At 39.6% G+C, this 21,334-nt stretch overlaps 1 protein-coding gene and 1 long non-coding RNA gene across 9 annotated transcripts in view; one reads left to right on the top strand and one right to left on the bottom strand.

The window, feature by feature from the left end:
- LOC141584297 (uncharacterized) overlaps positions 1-7,104 on the top strand; it is a 41,452-nt gene extending 34,348 nt beyond the window's left edge. The window contains exons 3-4 of the long non-coding RNA XR_012517267.1: positions 5,235-5,393; positions 6,365-7,104. This is a non-coding gene — a long non-coding RNA (uncharacterized LOC141584297). The remainder of the gene's footprint in view (positions 1-5,234; positions 5,394-6,364) is intronic.
- RCAN2 (regulator of calcineurin 2) overlaps positions 1-21,334 on the bottom strand; it is a 293,376-nt gene that overhangs the window by 53,617 nt on the left and 218,425 nt on the right. The gene's annotated exons all lie outside the window — the stretch shown is intronic.

A 21,334-nucleotide genomic window follows, 5' to 3' on the forward strand; every position in this document is an offset into this window, starting at 1 on the left:
TGATCATGCCACTATGCTCCAGCCTGGGAAACAGAGTGAGACCCTGTCTCAAATAAAATAAAATAAAAATATAAGAAATTGCTAACTTTTAGAAAAATGTTTCTTTAAAATAGTCATTTCCTAAAGGAGTGTTCTATACTTTTAAATACAAATATTAGAAAAATGCAAATCAAAACCACAATGAGATACCACCTCACGCCAGTTAGAATGGCATTTGTTAAAAAGTCAGGAAACAACAGATGATGGAGAGAATGTGGAGAAATAGGAATGCTTTTATACTGTTGGTGAGAGTGTAAATTAGACCAACCATTGTGGAAGACAGTGTGGAGATTCCTCAAGGATATAGCACTAGAAATACCATTTGAGCCAACAACCTGGGTATATGCCAAAGGATTATGAATCACTCTACTATAAAGATACATGCATATGTGTGTTTTTGGCAGCACTGTTCACAATAGAAGACTTGGAACCAGCCCAAGTGCCCATCAGTGATAGACTGAATAAAGAAAATGTGGCACATACACACCATGGAATACTATGCAGCCATAAAAAGGATGAGTTCATGTCCTTTGCAGGGCCATGGATGCAGCTGGAAGCCATCATTCTGAGCAAACTGACACAAGAACAAAAAACCGAACATGACGTGTTCTCACTCATAAGTGGGAGTTGAACAATGAGAACACGTGGACACAGGGAGGGGAACATCACATACAAGGGCCTGTTGGGGCGTAGGGAGTGAGGGGAGGAATAGCATTAGGAGAAATACCCAATGTAGATGATGGGTTGATGGGTGCAGCAAACCACCATGGCACATGTATACCTGTGTAACAAACCTACACATTCTGCACATGTACCCCAGAACTTAAAGTATAATTAAAAAAAGAAAAATTTATGTTTCTAGGTGTAAAATTTGTCATCTGTCTTAAGAAAATTGGAAGATTTTATAATATTAATACCTAAATAAAATTTTAAGACTCTATTTTCTAATTTAAAAACAACCTAAGCCTACTTAAGAAAAAATAATAGAAAAAGGTAAATTTATAAAATATTATATAAAAGTAACAAAAGCAGTGTTAGGAAAAAAATAGCCACATAGAGAAGTAATTGTAATGGTTATATATGCTATAAACAAGAAATTAATTTATAAGACAGTTAGTGACTGCCTTAATTCTTACGTTTCTTGACTTGTGGGAGTTTGGATTTACTGATTCAGAAAACACTTTTATGCACTTCATTAATGGCACAAATTTTTACTTGTTTCATTAAAGAATCATGTCTCATTTTTTTCCTCCTAACATTTCTAAATGTGTTTCTATTTTTATTGAAGAGAGGAAGCTTATTTCACTGGTAACTCCAAAAAATTGTACTTCCAGGTTCTTAATTCTATCATTTGCATAATTATATCAAATGTGTTCTTTAAGTCACCCTCTGACTTGCTGTCTCACTTTCGATGCATTGAGATTTAGACCTGCTCTATAATGGTCATCACTGGATTTCTCTTCATCTAGATCTAGGGTTATTTTGACTGTTTTATGTATCTTCTATCTTCCACTTTCTTTAAGTAACATTTTATGTTGTGAGAGAAAACATCTTTGAGTAGGCCTTCTCCTTCCCTTGAGAGTGACAGGTGATAAACATTCTCTGAGTCATTGCCTGGTCAAACATGTATGTATTTTGCCATCACACTAGACTGATAGTTTGACTCAGAACATAAGCAAGGATAAGAATCACTTCCGTTTCCCTAGAATATGACTATTGTTCTCTAGCCAACCGTGTTATAGAAGAAAAGTGAGATCCTGGCCTTGTTTTGTCTTTGGAAGATTTACAGAATTTCCCTAATTTTGGAGTTCAGAAATGTTAGTAAAATATTACTAGATGTGTGATTTTTTTCCCATTATTTCTGGAAGGCAGCAGTCAGTAAACTATGCCAAATCTTTCCTGATGCCTATTTATGTTTAATAAAGTTTTACTGGAACACAACCACTTGCATTTGTTACGTGTTGAAGCTTTTGTACTGCAATACAGTCAAGAAGTATAACCTGCAAAACTTAAACTATTTACGATCTGGTTCTTCACAGAAAAAAAGTTGATTATTCCTGTAGGGCATTCAGTGGGCTCTTATTTGTCTTCGTTCATAGCTTCCCATTCATATTTAGAGAATTTCTTCCTCTCAATTGCTTCTGCTACCTTCTTTCAGAATTCCTAGTTGGATACGGAATTTCTTACATCCATTATCTGTTTTTCTTTTCTTTGATATTTTCCATCTCTTTGTCTTTTGACTCTGTATTCTCAGAATTCCTTTCACATTATTTTTCAGATCATTAACCTGTTCCTCAGTTATGTTCATTCAACTCTTCTACTAAATTTTCCAATAAATTTTTCCCAGCACAGGAACACTTATTTTGTCATATCTCTTTTATTTTCACAGCAGCTGTTCTTGTGTTATAGCTGTCACAGCCTGTTAAAGCTTTCTGGGGATGTTAAATAAATCTCTAAAAAACAGATCTTGTCTACTTTCTGCATTAGCTCTGAATACCCTAGGTCACCTGTGCTCTTGGTTTGTCTCACTATTTATGTATGTTGCTGTTGGTTCTTCTTAAGTGCATGGAGATCCTTGGTTGTGCATTCACACTATTAGAACGAAGCTGGTAAGTAAAAATGGCTGGAAGAGTGCCAGCTGCAGCTGTGCAGATACAGGCCCTTCTTGGATGGTCGGCTGAGCCCTGTGAGTGGAGGTTTTGTGTACAGGAGCTTCACTGAGGAGTGCTGTCAGGATCAACACTTGTGGAGATCTGAAGGACCCAGGATTGGGCAGAGGGAGGAGTTGAACTCAATGCAGTCCCAACAAAGGCCTCTGGAGATTCAAGGTGGCAATGAGGGGAGGGGTACCCTTCAAACACATCCCCAGTTTAGGACCTTATGTTCCCCTCCTCTCCCATGGAGCAGTCACAGGGTGAAAGCTATCCCTGGGGAGGGGACGTGGCCCTGGGAGGTGATACCCATTCTCCAAGGCTGACGGCTATGCTCGTGGAGGGAACGTAGCTGACAGCATTCAGCTGTTCATACTTCAGAGTCGATTGCTGCATGCCTGCTTGAGGATCTGGGCTGCTCATCATAGCTTCACTACACCCTGGACGGGAAGACTGGGGGCTTGGCCTTGGGAGTGGGAAGTGCTGACAGGCTTCAGGACAGGGGGGCCAGGAGGGGTCAAGTGAGTGCATGGCCCCAGGGCTGAGCCCAGCAGAGTGGCTTTACTCTGCGGCAGGTAAAGCCTGCTGCAGGCAGAGCTGCCTTACTGTCTGGAAAGCTGTTTGGCCTCAAGTTCTCCTAGGTTCAGCTCTGGTTTCCTCTGCAGCCCCAATGCCCTCAAGGAGTCCCACGAGGCTGACTCCACACTTGTCTGGAGAACTGCTTACTCACAGCTTTAGCTGGGGGCAGATGCCAAGGCCAAGAGACTGGAAATAGATAGGGTCGCCCCCTTGCTCCCCCACCCGATAGCTGCCCTATGGAGCTGGTGTTGCTTTTCCTTGATCCTCCCCGAGCAGAGTGTGCTGCTGTTTATGTGCATGGGGTTGAGGGAGTCCTGAGATTACAGCAGCCACCCTGCAGCAGCAGCTGCTCCTGCCCGTAGGATCTACCTGTTGTCTTCCAGAGGGATTTCCTATCTGCTCATGGCGCTTTGTCCTATTTCCAATGCTACCCATTGCTTTTTCTAAGTATATTTGTTCCTGCCATTTCAGAGAGATTGTTGTAGAGACATACATTAGAAACTTTCTAAGCCTGCTACTTTGAGCCGGCAGTACACCAGGAACTTCTTGTCTAGACCTTTGTAGGTTGAACTGAATGAAATTGCATTTTATCATGATCAAAATCCTTTGAATATTGGCAATTTCATATGGTTCAATCTAACTAAGTCCATAGGGCACTGCCTAGACCAGTTAAACCAAGGAATACCTTCATAATCAACTTAAAATTAAAAAATATGAATTATCCAATTAAAAAAAATTCAGTTAATTCATTCTTTAGTTCTAAGGAAGGGAACATATCATTTAGTTCCAGTTCAACATCAAACACTGTGCTGGGCATCTTCTCCTCTGCTATTTCATTCAGTTTTCACAACACTGTTATGTAGGTGTCCTAACTGGCTTATGGTGGCCACATCAGCATCTCTGGAGGGTCTCTTAAGCAGCACAGGAAATGGACTGCCTCAGACACACCGGTGTGATGGACACACCTGTGGGAAAATGGCTGTGCATGAATGTAGGGTTTAAGAGACCTATGAACAAGCTGCCTCCTGGGTGCCCAGGCCTAGAGTGGTACATCACTGCAGTGAGCAGAGCTGCTTCACTTCCTACTGCCCTTGTAGAAGCTACTGCCCACTAGGAGGGCAGAGTGTGTCCCGTCCAGGAAAAAACACCCTCTTACTTCCAACAAAGGCATTGCTGAGAAGACACTTCCTCAGAAACCTGAGCTGGCTTTTCTATCAATCACTTGAGGTGAGAATAACTAGAACTGATCCTGTGGACAGTGGAGTTTTAGATACATCAGAGGAGGGTGAGTCCAAGAAGATAGATGTTCTCACAAAAGCCAGCACAAGGGCTCAGAGTCTTTAGTTTGAAAGAAGTAGGGCCACATTTTGTGCCAAGCTGATGAATCTGCATGCAGTGGGTACATCACTATGTATAAAGAAGGAATATGTCCCCAGAAAACACAAAATAGATTCAAAGTTGACAAGCGGGATTCACGGGTGTTTATCAGGAAGCTCCAGAGAAGCGCTAACTCTGAGGGTTGCAGGAGTGCCGGGACCTTGCTGAGGAGCAATGGGCCTCTCCACCATCTGGATGATTCTTTTAGGCCATTCGATGCTCCCGTGTTGTGCCATGCTCATAGACCACCCTCTCATTGCTGATTCCTGTGGAAGAGCCCCCTCGGCTCTTTGAGGTGGCAGCTGGCATTGTGGAGAGGGTGGGCTCTGGAGTCATACTGAGCTTCTTGTCATCAGTGACATGTATTTACTTGCTGTGTGTGACTGGCTGTCTTCTCAGATAGTTCCCAGTGATCCTTACATCCTGCTATTCATGCCCTGATGCAAACCCCTTTCCTTGACTATGGGCTGGATGCAGGAATTTACTTTAAAGAATACAGTATGTCAAACGTGATGGGTTGTCATTTCTGAGAGGAGTGCACACAAAATACCTGTGACTCCTCGTTTTATTCTCTCTGCCTCTTCTCAGTGGCCTCCTCTGATGAAGCAAGCTGCTGTGATGTGAGCTGCCCTCTGGAGAACCCCACATAGCAAGGGACAGGGAGTGACTGCCAGCCAACAACCAGAGAGGAACTGAGGCTCTCATCCAACAGCCTGTGGGGAACTGAGTCCCACCAACAGCCACTGGGTGAGCTTACAGGTTCTTCCTTCCCCTGTCAAACCTTGAGATAAGCCTGTAGCTACAGCCAATTCTGTGATACATCCTTGTGAGAGTCCCTGAGCTAAGGAGCCAATTAAGTCATGTCTGGATTCCTGACTCATACATACTATGAGAGAATACACATGTGTTGTTTTAATCCACTGAGTTTTGGGGCCATTTGCTACCTATTTGACAGAGTTTTCCAGTGAATCAGAACCAACAGGATGTGTATGTGTCTGTCTGCCTTCCTATCTCTCTGCCTGTCTGTCCATCCATCTGTCCCTCCGTCTATCTAATGAGAGAAAGCTGTTTATTTTAAGAAAGAGGCTCATGAATTTATGGAGGCTTGACAAGGCTGAAATCTGTGAGATAGGTCAACAGGCTGAAGACGTAGAGACGAGTTGTAGTTCTAGTCTAAAGAGGGTATAATGACAGACATAGCCAAAGAGGTCAGTCTTTGTTCCATTAAGGCCTTCAACTGACTGGATGGAACCCACACACAGTATGAAGGTAAACTGCTTTACTCAGAGCTCACCAATTTAAATGTGAATCTCATCCAAAAAACACCTTCACAGAAACCTCCAAAATAACGTTTGGCCAAACATCCGAGCACCGTGGCCCAACCAAGTGGATGCATAATTAAACATCTTGGCTACCCAACCACAGACAACAAATCCACTGGTGAACTAGGGCCAGTACTTAATCTCAACACATTTCCATCCCTGCAGCTATGTAACAAACGTGTAAGGATTATCATAACAATTAGATGACAGGATACTTGCAAAGCACTTGGCTCATGATGCTCAGTAAACATGGGTTTCTTTCTCTTTTTCTTGCTTCCTTTCCCTTACTCATGGTAGTGGTGGTAGAGATAACCTGAATAACGTTCATGCTTATTCTTGGAAATAGAAATATATCTCATGCTGAATTAACACATAATGCTCTGTTTTGTGCACCAGTCTCTTTTAGGTTTGACTGTTTCCCTGTCTCTGAAAAACTAGCCAGTGTCATATCCACCACTGTAATGAACAGCAAAGTACGTGTCGAGGCCCTGTGCTGCAGTGATTGGGCCAAGGTAAAGCCAGCCTGTTAGCACTCTTCAGGTATGAGCTTTATGTCATGAAACGGTCACAGATATTATTACTTTCTAATTGTGGAGAAGTTAAGGACGTTGCCAAAAGCCACTCAGCTAGTGACAGTACAGCTGGGATTTTAACACCAATGTTTGTCTCTGAGGCTTGTGCCCTTTTCTATCAAATGCTTGCACAGTTCCGTCCTTTGTTATACAAAATAGCCAATATTGCTAAAACGATGAACATAGCAAGATATTCTCATCCTGATGATCATTTAAAGTTTCAAAACGGAGTTAAATGCGGGTTGCACCCTTCACAAGCGCTTTCTACTTCTATCTGCCACTCACCTTCAGCCGAGTGAAACTGACCACATCCTAGACTCTTTATTCAACCTTGTACATTCTGTCATCATAGCACCTATAACAAGTAATTGTGCTTCTTTAAAGAGTCTTCCTCTTATGAAACTATTACTAGCCCCTTGACATAAGGGACAATCACATTCTTGTTAGGTGGTAGGTGTATAGAGGTTTATTTCATTATGCTTCACAACTCATATATATATATATAGACATGTAAATACTTATGTCTATTAAATGTCACACAATACAGTAAAAACAAAAAACTGGAAGAAGATACATCAAAATGTTAAAGTGTTTTTCTGTTATAAAACTGTGTTAACATTCTTCGTCTTTTTGGTTATACTCTTTAATTTTTTCTATAAATATGTAATGTTTCTATAATTAGAAAAACAAATATTTAAAAGGGCCTTTTTAAATGAAAATAATTTTCAATCTGTATCACTCTTAGAAGAAATTGGTTTCATAAATTCATTTTATATTCAGTGGATACTTTGTTGTAAAAGTATAGACTCCACTTTTTTGTTTGGTCCTGAGTTTGGCTTTTGTAAGTTTTAAATGGAGGTTCCAAGATGTTATGAATAAGTTTCATGTTCACCATATCTAAACTCCCCTAGGTAGGCACCTAAGCATCTTTCATTATAGCTGTTTTGGTTAGAGGTTAAAGGTGTCTGATCTTCTTGAATATTTTACCTGACATGCCTTATATAATTCTTCATAGGCTTTAGCTATGTCTGCATTTATTTTTTTATTTTAAGGAATGGTAACCAGAGCTGTGGCATGTTTAATTTCAGGAGTTGGTGTTCCAATGTCTTGGAAATGGGCATCTCACAATCAAACAATTTTCCCTAGTGCCCTTCCTGATAGACCAACATGATGCTTTTTGGTCAGCAGGAAAATTGGGTTAACAGACTTTCTGACATTTATTCTTCCTTCCACTAAAGATGAGGGTACAAAATTCACAATTTCTTTGATCTCTGTTTCACCCATGAAAACATGTTCTGTATACTACTACTAATAATAACATTAACATTATGGTGTTTGTGCAGTACTTCACAGTTTATACGCTGCTTTCACATATGTTATCTACCTTTAACATTGATTATATCACTGATGTTTATAACCCTTTGAGGTATATAGAGGAAGCATTACTATTACCATTTTTCAGATGAAGAAAATAAGACTTAAGAAGCCTAAGTGATTTTCCTTTGCTGAAGTTAATCTCTTCATTCTAGTTGGAATAACTAAAAGTTATGATCATAGTTCCTTCAGCACATGAGAAAAAAATATTGTGCAGCACTGTAAAAATACATAAATCATAAACGTGAACAGATATAGAGTTATAAATATCTCAGGACCATTAGGTATTTTCTCTTCATACAATGCAGAAGAGATTAATCAACATTGACTTGGCTGAATGGCTGTGTCCATGAATGGCATGGGCATTTTCTCTAAAAGAAAATGCAGATGTTGAGCTAATCATGATCACCTCCTTTTTAGAGAGCTGTAAGAGTGTGGCTTTTTTTTTTTTTTTTTTTTTTTTTTTTTTTTTTTAAATCATGAGTTGTGTGTTGCTTTTGTGAGCAAGCCTAATTCCTGAATTTGGTTCTTAGGACAAAGTTGGTCTGCAGTCAGCTCTGTGAAAGGCTGGGTACATAAGATGCTGAGAAAGATGATGAGGCGAGTCAGCTGAATAGGGCACAGCATGGAGGTTTACTATGTATCACACAGCAGGCACGATTTGGACTGTGATTATTTTATCACTTACTTTCCAGCAACATTTTGGCTGCCTTCTTGCTTGTGGTTCACATATTAACAGAGTTTACTTAAGACAAGAAGGTACTCAACCTGCAAACCTTTGATAAGGGCAATGTTTGCTCAAAAAATGCTGTTTACATTTGCAAAGAAATATATTAATTGATGGTTTCTTTCACTGAATCCCATTACTCTATTCAGGTAGCTAAATGTGGGTCATCTACTGCCTCCATTGTGGAAGCAGAAAACAAAGGGTTAGATTCTTGGCCTTGGGTTCAAAAGCTGAGGTACAGTTGCTAGCACAAAAAGCATGTTTGCAGAAACTGTTTCCTCAAAGAGAAGATAAACATTCTCTAGACTAGGGAAAAGTGAAAGAGTTAGAGAAGGGGGCAATGTATGCTGACATGGGTATCTGAGTATGGGCTCTGTATCCCCACCCCACCCCCATCTTAGTCACAGCCTCCAAAGGGTAAGTAAAATTCTGGGATCCAAGTGAGTTGAGAGATCTGAAACAGACAGCACCTATGCCTCACTACCTAGAGAGGGGAGAGTGACCAGGAAAGCAGCCAGCCTCCAGAATCCCTCACCCATGTCCTATTTTAACTGTAGAGTAGACATAGTTGTGTGGATGTCTAGGCAGGGAGATCCCAAGACAGCCCTAGTGGATTTCCCATAGTTATAAAGTCTAACAGAAGAGCCATCAAGTACTTTCCAGATGGGTTTACAGCTGAATTCTACCAGAGGTACAAAGAGGAGCTGGTACCATTCCTTCTGAAACTATTCCAAACAATACAAAAAGAGGGAATCCTCCCTAACTCATTTGATGAGACCAATATCATCCTGATACAAAAACCTGGCAGAGACACAACTAAAACAGAAAATTTCAGGCCAATATCCATGATGAACATTGATGCAAAAATCCTCAATAAAATACTGGAAAACTGAATTCAACAGCACATCAGAAGGTTTATCCATCAAAATCAAGTTGGCATCATACCTGGGATGGAAGGCTGGTTCAACATACACAAGTATATACACGTAATCCATCACATAAACAACCAAAGACAAAAACTACATGATTACCTCAATAGATGCAGAGAAGGCCTTCTACAGAATTCGACAGTCCTTTATGCTAAAAACTCTCAATAAACTAGGTATCAATGGAATGTACCTCAAAATAATAAGAGCTATTTATGACAAACCCACAGTCAATATCATACTGAGTGGATAAAACTGGAAGCATTCCCTTTGAAAACTGGTACAAGACAAAGATGCCTTCTCTCACCATTTCTATTCAACAAAGAATGGAAAGTTCTGGCCAGGACAATCAGGCAAGAAAAAGAAATAAAGGATAGATATTCAGTTAGGAAAAGAGGAAGTCAAACTGTCTCCATTTGCAGATGACATGATTGTACATTTAGAAGACCAAAATCTCCACCCAAAATCTCCTTAAGCTGATAAGCAACTTCAGCAAAGTTTGAGGATACAAAATCAATGTGCAAAAATCACAGGCATTCCTATACACCAGTAATATACAGAGAGTCAAATCATGATTGACTCCAATTCACAATTGCTACAAAGAGAATATACAACTATCAAGGGATGTGAAGGACATCTTCAAGGAGAACTACAAACCACTGCTCAAGGAAATAAGAGAGGGATCAAACAGATGGAAAAATATTCCATGCTCATGGTTAGAAAGAATCAATATTGTGAAAATGGCCATACTGCCCAAAGTAATTCATAGATTTAATGCTATCCCCATCAAGCTACCATTAACTTTCTTCACAGAGTTGGAAAAAAAACACCTTAAACTTCATATGGAACCAAAAAAGAGCCCACATAGCCACAACCATCCTAAGCAAAGAAAAAAAAAAAAAGACAAAGCTGGAGGCATTACACTACCTGATGTCAAACTATAATACAAGTCTACAGTAATCAAAACAGCATGGTACTCGTACCAAAACAGAGATATAGACCAATGGAACAGAACAGAAGCCTCAGAAATAATGCCATGCATCTACAACCATCTGATTTTTGACAAACCTGAAAAAAACAAGCAATGGGGAAAGGATTCCCTATTTAATAAATGGCATTGGGAAAACTGGCTAGCTATATACAGAAAGCTGAAACTGGATCCTTTCTTATACCTTATACAAAAATTAACTCCAGATGGATTAAGGATTTAAACATAAGACCTAACACCATAAAAACCCTAGAAGAAAACCTAGGCAATACCATTCAGGACATAGACATGGGCAAGAACTTCATGACTAAAACACCGAAAACAATTGCAACAAAAGCCACAATTGACAAATGGGATCTAATTAAACTAAAAAGCTTCTGCACAGCAAAAGAAACTATCATTAGAATGAAACAGCAACCAACAGAATGGGAAAAAATATTTGAAGTCTACCCAGCTGACAAATGGCTAAAATCCGGAATCTACAAAGAACTTAAACAAATGTACAAGAAAAAAAAAAAAAAAACCATAAAAAAGTGGGCAAAGGATATGAACAGATATTTCTCAAAAGAAGACATTTATGTAGCCAACAAACATATGAAAAAAGCTCATCATTACTGGTCCTTAGAGAAATGCAAATCAAAACCACATTGAGATACCATCTCACACAAGTTAGAATGGTGATCATTAAAAAATAAGGAGACAACAGATGCTGGAGAGGATGTGGAAAAATAGGAACTCTTTAATTCTCTTGGTGGGAATGTAAATTAGTTCAATCATTAATTATAGAAGACAGTGTAGGCCGGGCACGGTGGCTCAAGCCTGTAATCCCAGCACTTTGGGAGGCCGAGGTGGGTGGATCACGAGGTCGAGAAATCGAGACCATCCTGGTCAACATGGTGAAACCCCGTCTCTACTAAAAATACAAAAAAATTAGGTGGGCATGGTAGTGTGTGCCTGTAATCCCAGCTACTCAGGAGAATTGCCTGAACCCAGGAGGCGGAGGTTGCGGTGAGCCGAGATCGCGCCATTGCACTCTAGCCTGTGTAACAAGAGCGAAACTCCATCTCAAAAAAAAAAAAAAAAAAGAAGAAGACAGTGTGGCAATTTTTCAAGGATCTAAAACTAGAAATACCATTACTGGGTATATACTGAAAAGATTATAAGTCATGTTATTATAAAGACATATGCACACATATGTTTATTGTGGCACTGTTCACAATAGCAAAGACTTGGAACCAATTCAAATGCCCATCAATGATAAACTGGATAAAGAAAATGTGGCACATACATACCATGGAATACTATAGAGCCATAAAAAGGATGAGTTCATGTCTTTTGCAAGGAAATGGATAAAGCTGGAAACTTTTTCTCAGCAAAGTGAAACAAGAACAGAAACCCAGACACCACATATTCTCACTCATGAGTGTTGAACAAGAATTCATGGATGCAGGGAGGAGAACAACACACACCAGGGCCTATCAGGGGTTGGTAGTTAGGGGAGGGATAGCAAGGGGTTTGGGGAGTAGGAGAGGGATAGCATTAGAAGAAATATGTAATGTAGATGGGGTGATGGATGCAGCAAACCACCATGGCACATGTTTACCTATGTAACAAACCTGCACATTCTGCACATGTACCCCAGAACTTAATGTATAATAATAAAAAGAAGTACCCAGAGCTTCCGTACAGCAAAAGAAACAATCATTAGAGTAAACTGGCAACCAACAGAATGGGAAAACATTTTTGCAGTCTACCCATTTGACAAAGGGTTAATATCCAGAATCTACAAATAACTAAAACAGATTTACAAGAAGAAAACAAACCCATTCAAAAGTGGGCAAAGGATAAGAACAGACACTTTACAAAAGAAGACATTTATGAGGCCAAAAAACATACGAGAAAATGCTCATCATCACTGGTCCTTAGAGAAATGAAAATCAAAACCACATTGAGATAACATCTCATGCCAGTTAGAATGGCAATGATTAAAAAATCTGGAGACAACAGATGCTGGAGAGGATGTGGAGAAATAGAAACACTTTTACACTGTTGATGGGAGTGTAAATTAGTTCAACCATTGTGAAAGACAGTGTGGTGATTCCTCAAGGACCTAGAAATAGAAATTCCATTTGACCCAGCAATCCCATTACTGTGTATATATCCAAAGGATTATAAATAGTTCTATTATAAAGACACATGCACACATATGTTCACTGCAGCACTGTTTACAATAGCAAAGACCTGGAACCAACCTAAATGCCCCACAATGATAGACTGGACAGGGAAAATGTGGCACATATACACCATGGAATACTATGCAGCCATAAAAAATGATGAGTTCATGTCCTCTGTAGGGACATGGATGAATCTGAAAACCACCATTTTCAGCAAACTGACACAAGAACAGAAAATCAAACACCACATGTTCTTGCTCATAGGTGGGTGTTCAACAATGAGAACACATGGACACAGGGAGGAGAGCATCACACACTGGGGTCTGTTGGGAGGGAACAGGGGAGGTACAGTGGTGGGCAGGGAGGTTGGGGAAGGATAACACGGGAAGAAATGCCAGATATAGGTGACAGGGGGATGGAGGCAGTAAACCACATTGCCGTGTAGGTACCTATGCAACAATCCTGCATGTTCTGCACATGTACCCCAGAACATAAACTGTTGGTAGGAGGATAAGCTATTATGATTCTTTTGGAGGATAATCTGGAAATTGTCATCAAAACTGAAAATGTACATACCCTTTGAGCCAGCAATTTGCCTTCGCTTCTAACACATGACCACAAAGATGTATATATATATATAGAAGCATCACCACCAAATACTTTCTGAGTTTTTCCAAGAGGGGCACAGATGTAGACTTAGAGAGCAGGAGACCTAAGGAGACCCTTTGGCCAGGACAAGGAAGACGGGGGGTAACCACATGGCCTCTTAACAGGGGAGCACATGGAAACATGGGCATTTCTTGCCATGAGATGTAGATACAGATGACTGAAACCAGCAGGCTGAAAATATAGTGGTGGGTGTTGACTGGCTAAGGTTACTCTTACTCTTAACAACCATATCTCAACATTTTGACAATGTATAAAGGTTTTATTTATTACTTATTTTTCGAGACAGGTCTCACTGTCTCAAAAAGACAGGCTAGAGTACAGTGGTGAAATCACCACCTTTTTTTGTTTTTTCACACTTGATCAGGAAGTATGTGTAAGGGTTTTAAACTCAACATCTGTTTGTGAGTGGTATGAACTAACTGAGAAAACCCTTAGGTGGCTAAGATTATATTCTTATGATCAACAGACTAGGGTTTTACAGTAGATATTATTCTTGCTACAAAAAATAAAGGACGTTATTGCTTTTGTTTCCCTGAGCCAGTTGCCTTTGAAGTCTATACCCTCTACACCCCTCTAAAGCTCATGATGAGAATGCAGTCACAACACAACACAACACAACAGTTGGTGAGTTCGCCAACACTAGATTTGGCTCCACCATCTTCTCCCAAAGAGAGGCCTCCTCTAAGCCACTCAGATGGCACACAAAATCACTGTTGTTCTTTCAATGGTTGGTCACTAAAAATCTTAAAACCTTTTTTGTTAGCTTGGTATAAGCATCACTTACTTTTTTATTCTTGAGAAAGAAACACTACTTGATTGTCAGAGGCTAGTGATGACAAAGTGCTTGTAGCATGACCACAGAGCTAAATCCTTCGCTTTGCTACACAGCTATTGAGACACAGGCTCTTCTCCACTACTCCATCTTAGAGCTTGGTTAATTTCTCATGCTCTATCCATGCAAATGGCACATAAAAAAAGTCAGATGAGACCAGAAAGTTTCTTAAAGTATGGAAGATGTTTCACAAATGCAACAACAGTGAAGTAATATCTACTATGAGGTCATTACCATTTTGGTGAGCTGGGTTCTTTTTCCAAATGAACAATGTTTGAAAGAAAAACTATGGGCAGGGCACAATGGCTCACACCTGTAATCCCAGCACTTCGGGGGGTTGAGGTGGGAAGATCATAAGGTTAGGAGTTTGAGACCAGCCTGGCCAATATGGTAAAACCCCATCTCTACTAAAAATATAAAAACAAGTTGGTTGTGGTGGCATGTGCCTGTAGTCCCAGCTACTTGCAAGACTGAGGCAGAAGAATCATTTGAACCCAGGAGGCAGAGGTTGCAATGAGCCAAGGTCATGCCACTGCACTCCAGCCTGGGCAACAGAGTGAGAATCTGTGTCAACAAAAAAAACAGATAAACAAACAAAACAACTATGCAGGGTCAAGATTTGTGCGTGATCAAGAATTCTAGTGGTTATTATACCATAAGAGGTTTCCTTGGAACATCTGCCTTCAATTATGGGCATCAGCAGTGCTCATCATAGAGTATACTTTGTCACGACACAACCTCTGAGGAGAAATAAGCCCCCACCACAAGAAGCGGTAACTGTGTCCAGGAGCATGTAATGTGTGGCCACAGCTAGGAGCTCTATGACTCCACGATTTAAATATCTTACCATCCATGAGAGGCATCCATGAGACCTGTCAATCTGCAATGGCCGAAACACAAAGAACGTGTTTAAACGCTAATCTAGTCCATCCAACTGTCCCTGTTTTAGATCTAAGGAGTTATTCACAGTCTTTCCCACAAAATGCTACTTTGGGGAATATTTTAAATACAAAAGCCTGTCTGTGTTTGAAAGAAGCTGTCCCACAAGCTCATACATAAGGACTTTAAACTGCAGTCACACTTTTTCAGCACTCAAGCATGGGAGTTGAAATTGCACTGAAAACTCTCTGGACTGCATTAAATCATCCTGTTGGCCGTGCATCAGCTACAGTTTATTTCCTCTTGATGGAGACTTTTCTTCCCAGATGGGTTGAACAGAGCAGCAAGCGTGTGTGTCATTTTGTGAGCTAGCCAGGGTTAGAGGTGAGTGGCAGCCTCCAAACAGCTGCCTGGGTTGACTTCCCCTGAAACAAGGTGTGAGTTTCATTAAGTTCTTAAGCACATACCATCAGTACTGTCAGCCCTTCATGTGGAAATGGAAGACAAATGCAGGCTGGGAATTCAGCTTCTGCCTCCAAGGGCAAGAATAAAACACTGTTTTGTTCTATCAGAAAAGTAATTTAGAATGGTGGTTGAGGAAAAAAGAAAGATCAGCAAAACTGCCCTCTTCAATTGTTCTCAAGTCTTTTATTGTTTGATTTGTGGAATGTGTTTGTTTTCTATTTGGACATCCATCTCTGTTCTATCACAAATGGGCTCAGATGTCCACATGGCTATTTACCTGATCTTGTTAATTTTCCTACTAGGAAGCCCAGTTATCCGGGTAAAATACCACTCTTGGTGAAAATTATTTTCCCATAGGAGGAGAAATGGCTTTTTCTATAGGTAGATGACTGTAGAACTGAATATTCAAACTAAGACATATTTTAGTGTAAAAGGAGGTATTGATAATTATGGTAGGAGGACTAGTACCCAGCAGTACTCTCCTGGGCCAGTCGGGATGTGTGATGCCCTATCAATGGAACATAAAGAACAATGTAAAAGTAAATCACTTTCTTTAAAGTAGACAATAAATTTTGTGACCACAAAAATCCACTTTACTTCCCTTTTTAAACTTATTTTTCTAGAAAGCAGGTTTTAATTTTATCTTTTTTTTTTTTTTTTGGTCTATAAATAAGGAACATTCCCATACCCTCTGTCACTACATAAATATTTTTTATTTATGCCAGAGGGAAGCATAAATGGGCAGGGTGTGGGTGGGCATGGGGAAGGGGGTATTCTAAAGGGTCATACTCAATTGAATATTTAATCTGTTTCTGTCTTTTTGAGTAGCTATTCCTCCCATGCCCTCACCCCACCTTATGACAAAAGGATCTAAAAAGAGGGGAACTGTATTCTCCGAGACAAAGTAGCTGCAGCTATTTCAGGTCACTACTCTGACTTAGATGAACTTGACTTGACATTAGATGTTCAGAGATGGAGGCTCTCCAAAAAGGTGACTTAGCTCTATCGGAAGACCCATTTAGGGGGATCTCCTAGCTTAGAAGTCACAGTTAATTTCCCCTCATTATAAAATAATAATAATTACCTGATAATCTTCAGGCTATCTCTCGCCCAATTTCTATCCCTTCACTCTTCTTTGAACAAAAGATGTCACCTAAGACATCCATGAAATGTAGACAAGTATCTTAGTCCCAAAGGACTCTGGAGACAGGAATCCTTTTATTACCTTTTGAAGTAATTTACTTTATCTTTGTATTTTGATATAATTTCAAGGTCTAGAGAAAAGTGGCAAAAATAGAGTAATAGAATTCCCATATACCCTTCATTCAGATTCCCCAATATATGTATATTACAACATTTTCTTTATTCTTTTGTCCCACCCATCGTTTACACACACACACACACACACACACACACACACACACACACAAATGCACAAAACACATACTCTATTCCTGAATCATTTGAGAAAAGTTGCAGATATATGCCCTTTTATCTCTAAAATGTTTTATAGATTTACTAAAACTAAGGACATTCTCTTCTATAACCACTGTACAATTATCAAAGCCAGGATATTAACACTGATACAATATTATAATTTATAAATCAGTTTCCATTATGGTCAATTGTCCCATTAATGTCCTTTATAACACAAGAAAATCACACATAATGTATTGAACATTTATCATTCTCTCCTTGGTCTCCTTTCATCCAGAACATTCTTCAGTCTTCGTCCTTGACATCTTTGCACAAAATACCTGGCCTGTACACTTACAAAGATGACACTTTTAAGTCATCTTTGTAAGTGTACAGGCCAGGTATTTTGTACAATGTCCCTCAATCTGGATGTGCTTGGAGTTTCCTCATGATTAGACTCGGGCAATATATCTCTGAAGCCCTGTTGCAAGTATTTTAAAGTTCCATGTACTAGATGCTTATTTTTTCATCTGTTTATCACTAAAGCTGTTGTTTCATTCAAATTCTAATTCTTAACTGTATACCTTGATCCAGTATAATCAATGACTCTCAGCCTTGGCTGTGCATTGGAACCACTTAGGCAATACCGTACAAGTTAAGCAGAATCTCTTGAGTTGAGACCTGAGCAATGGTATGTTAAAAAGTTTCCCAAGTGATTCTACTGTGTAGCTAGTGGTTACTTGGTTTGTTGTTACCCTTGAATAGGTACTAAATTTTCTTGGTGGAATGTGAGAATTCAGACAGTTGGAAGACCTTCTCATTCTATCCATGTGGATTAAACTTGATTAATAAAAGCCAAAGTCTTGCTTGCTGGCAAGCAGAGCTGCTGATTCTCACTGTGCCCCATTAACCTGTCAGTTTGAATTCTTCATAACTTGATGGACATTTGTGGGTATGTTAGCAACCAGGTAACACCAAAAGAATGCCCAATTGTCTCCTTCTTTTGAGATACACTAGCAGAATAGTCTTGCTCTTGAGAGGTTTGCATCAACCTCGGCACTATTGACATTTGGGGCCAGATAATTCTTTGTTACAGACAACTGTCCTGTGCATTGTAGGATGTTTGGTATGAGCCCTGGCCGCCATCCACTAAATGCCAGTAGCATCCTACAATGCACAGGACAGTCGTGCATTGTGACAAAATGTTTCCAGCCATTCTCAAATGTTTCCTGTGAAGGGAGGAATTGCCCCCTGTTGAGAAGCACTGCTCTATGCATTCCTGCCACCATATCTTTGATCAAACTATTATTCACATCCATCTCCACTTGTCAGTTGAATTGGGGTGGTATAGTATATATGTGGCTATAAACATTGGCTTGGTTATCAGACCATACTGTGTTCAATTTTTTAATCTGTCACTTACTGTAAGAGAGCCTTGCTCAAATAATTATGCCTTTGTAACTCTCAGTCTTGTTATCTGCAAAATAGAAATAATAAGAACAGCCCCTTCATAGGGTTGTTGTGAGAATTTAATGAGATAATGCACGAAATGTGTCTGATGAATAGTAACTCCCCAAAAAAGGGTTGCTTCATGAGCTAATGCATGTAAAATGATGAGTTAGTGTTTGGCACATGATAACTCAGTAATCAGTATATGTGAGTGGTTGTTGTTATCATCCTTATTAGTGATGAAACTGTGGCACAAAGTGATTTAGAGTCTTGTTCAAGATCACATAGCAAGTTAATGGTAGAACTAGGAACAGAACCCATGCCTTAGTACTCTTAGTGAAATGCTCTCTACCCAACAAAAAGCTTTGAAAGAACAAGGACAATTCCAGGAAAGACGAAGCTTTTGGCCAAGTTAGCTCTGGGCAGTGCCATAACATCACAGACTTGGCAGTAAAAGTGAGATGATTAATCATTTTTGAGTTGGAGAAGTCAGAACTAAGGTCATTAAAGGGAACATTTAAAGGTATAGAATCTCTTACCAGCTCCTGAAAATAATTTTTTAAAAATGAAAACAGAAAAGTTTTAGGAATACTTTAATCTCTTACAGCCAAATACTGGCACACCAGAACACTGAACTTTTATGAGATGTCAACCCTTAACAGTTAAAGGAACCTTCACTGAAGACTTCGGTGAACATAGTAAAGATGAACACTCAGATTAGAAGACTACAAAAAAAAAAGAAGAGGAAGAAGAAGGAGGAGGAGGAGGAGGAGGAGGAGGAGGAGGAGGAGGAGGAGGAGGAGGAGGAGGGGGAGGGGAGGGGGAGGGGAGGAGGAGGGGGAGGAGGAGGAGGAGGAAAGAAGGAAGGAGGAGGAAAGAAGGAAGGAGGAGGAAAGAAAGAAAGAAGAAAGAAGAAGAAGAAAACACACACAGCAAGGCAAATTAAATTCCCAGGAATACCTAGCAGGCATCTCCACAGATATGCCATAACCATGTTATCATGTAAATAAGAGGGCTTTCTTTCCCTATTGGGCTGTATTTTAAAGGGGATCCTACTGGTTCCAGTGAAGCCTTGGAGAATTAGTTCAACTGCCAAGAGGCTATAGCTTTTTATGAAATATCAGAGTAGAGAAGTTCATTCATCATAGCCAGTGGGCCAGAAGCCTGTACCATCCATTTCTTCTCCTCTTCAGTAAAGAAGTGGGGTATTAATTATACCACTTCATATTTCTCCTAATAAGTATATATTATCCAAAAGAGACCACTCAAATACCCAACATACAACTTGTGTTACTGCTGTATTATTGTGGTTACGGATAACTCAAAAATAGGTCACACTGGTTTGTGAAGGAGTCTTAGTAGAACGGATAGTGAGATGCCTCGGGGACACATGTGGACACACATGTATGTGCATACATGTGGGGGATGTGTGTAGGACTGTGTGTGTGTGTGTGTGTGTGTGTGGCTATTTTACCAAAGAACAGAGATGTCGTCTTTTCCCTAAATCAGCAATTTCCAAAGGTAATGTTAAAAATATTATCAATCCATACAGTTTTAGAGTACACATTAGCCATGCCCCTGTGGCAGAGCCAATGCTGTGCTGAGTGTTACCTCTTTAGTTGCTGGTTGGTCAAGAGTTTCCTGAAGAAAGGGTCAGGCAGCTGAGGTTTGGGGTAGAGTAAGAGATGGGAGGAAAAGAACAGTCAGGGATATCAGGTCACAGCTACCTAGGAATGGCATTAGGGAATTAGTTTGACATTTTAACAGGCATGTGCTCACTAATAACAGCTTTGGACATATGTCCAGTTTACAGCATCTGACTTTATTTTAGAGGTTTGTAAAACCAGCTCTGAAGAGCAGAATTTCTCAAACTGTGTCCACAATTGGTCTGTGGATGAAAATACCTTGGTTTGCTCATCAGAAACAGATTTTTGGAGTTGCCATCTGGGAATGTAAGTTTTAAACAAGTTTTCCAAGTGAGAGTTAAGTAGCTACAGGTTTCAATCTACTCTTTAAAAAGTGTATTCAAAGAAGCAGCAGCTGCTTTGTAGTTAAGAAATCAGGTATGGCTTTAAAACAAGTGAAAAGGGAGATCTAAATTATTTAATCAGAGAGGGAAGGCTCAGCAGTGATGTAACAGGCTTCAAACAGAACCAATTAGCATGTAGAAAACGGGCTCCTCTATGCTTCAAAGACAGCTTGAAAAAGAGAACTGAGTTAAACATGTTTCTCTTATTTTGTTATTTTTCTGTTTATTCTTATTAGTGATTCTAATTTATTAATAATCATAGATACCATATGTTGAATGGTTACTATATGTCAAGCATTATTCCAAAGGTATTATAAGGCATGATTTTCATTTTATTAATAGACCTAGGGAAATATTATTGCTCCCATTTTACAGATAATGAGACTGGGTGATGACTTTGTCCAAGGTCACACAGTTAATAGGTAGCATTTTTTCTCTGGCATCCATTAACCACTATGCAAATCTGCCTCCCATTATTATCACTAATGATAACTTTCTTTCACTGAGTGCCACATATACTGGAAGCACTACAAGGTCAGGGATGCTGTCTGTCTTGCTCATTCCTATCTGCCCAGGGTCCAGCAAAGTCCTAAACTGCCAAATTTTTTTTTTTTATTGAATAAAAGAGAAAATTTAATGACATGTGTTTTAAAACAAGTACTTCATATTTCTCCTAATAAGTATATATTATCCAAAAGAGACCATTCAACTATCCAACATACAACTTGTATTACTGCTCTATTTATTGTGGTTACTAATACCTCAAATATAGGTCACACTGGTTTGTTCAGAGAAAATGATGCTGTATCTTAATCTTTAAATTTCTCTGAAAAGAAGATCGTCTTTCTTCATCTATTGAATATGTT

Source organism: Saimiri boliviensis, chromosome 4, assembly GCF_048565385.1.
Source record: "Saimiri boliviensis isolate mSaiBol1 chromosome 4, mSaiBol1.pri, whole genome shotgun sequence".
Classification (NCBI taxonomy): Eukaryota; Metazoa; Chordata; class Mammalia; order Primates; family Cebidae; genus Saimiri; species Saimiri boliviensis.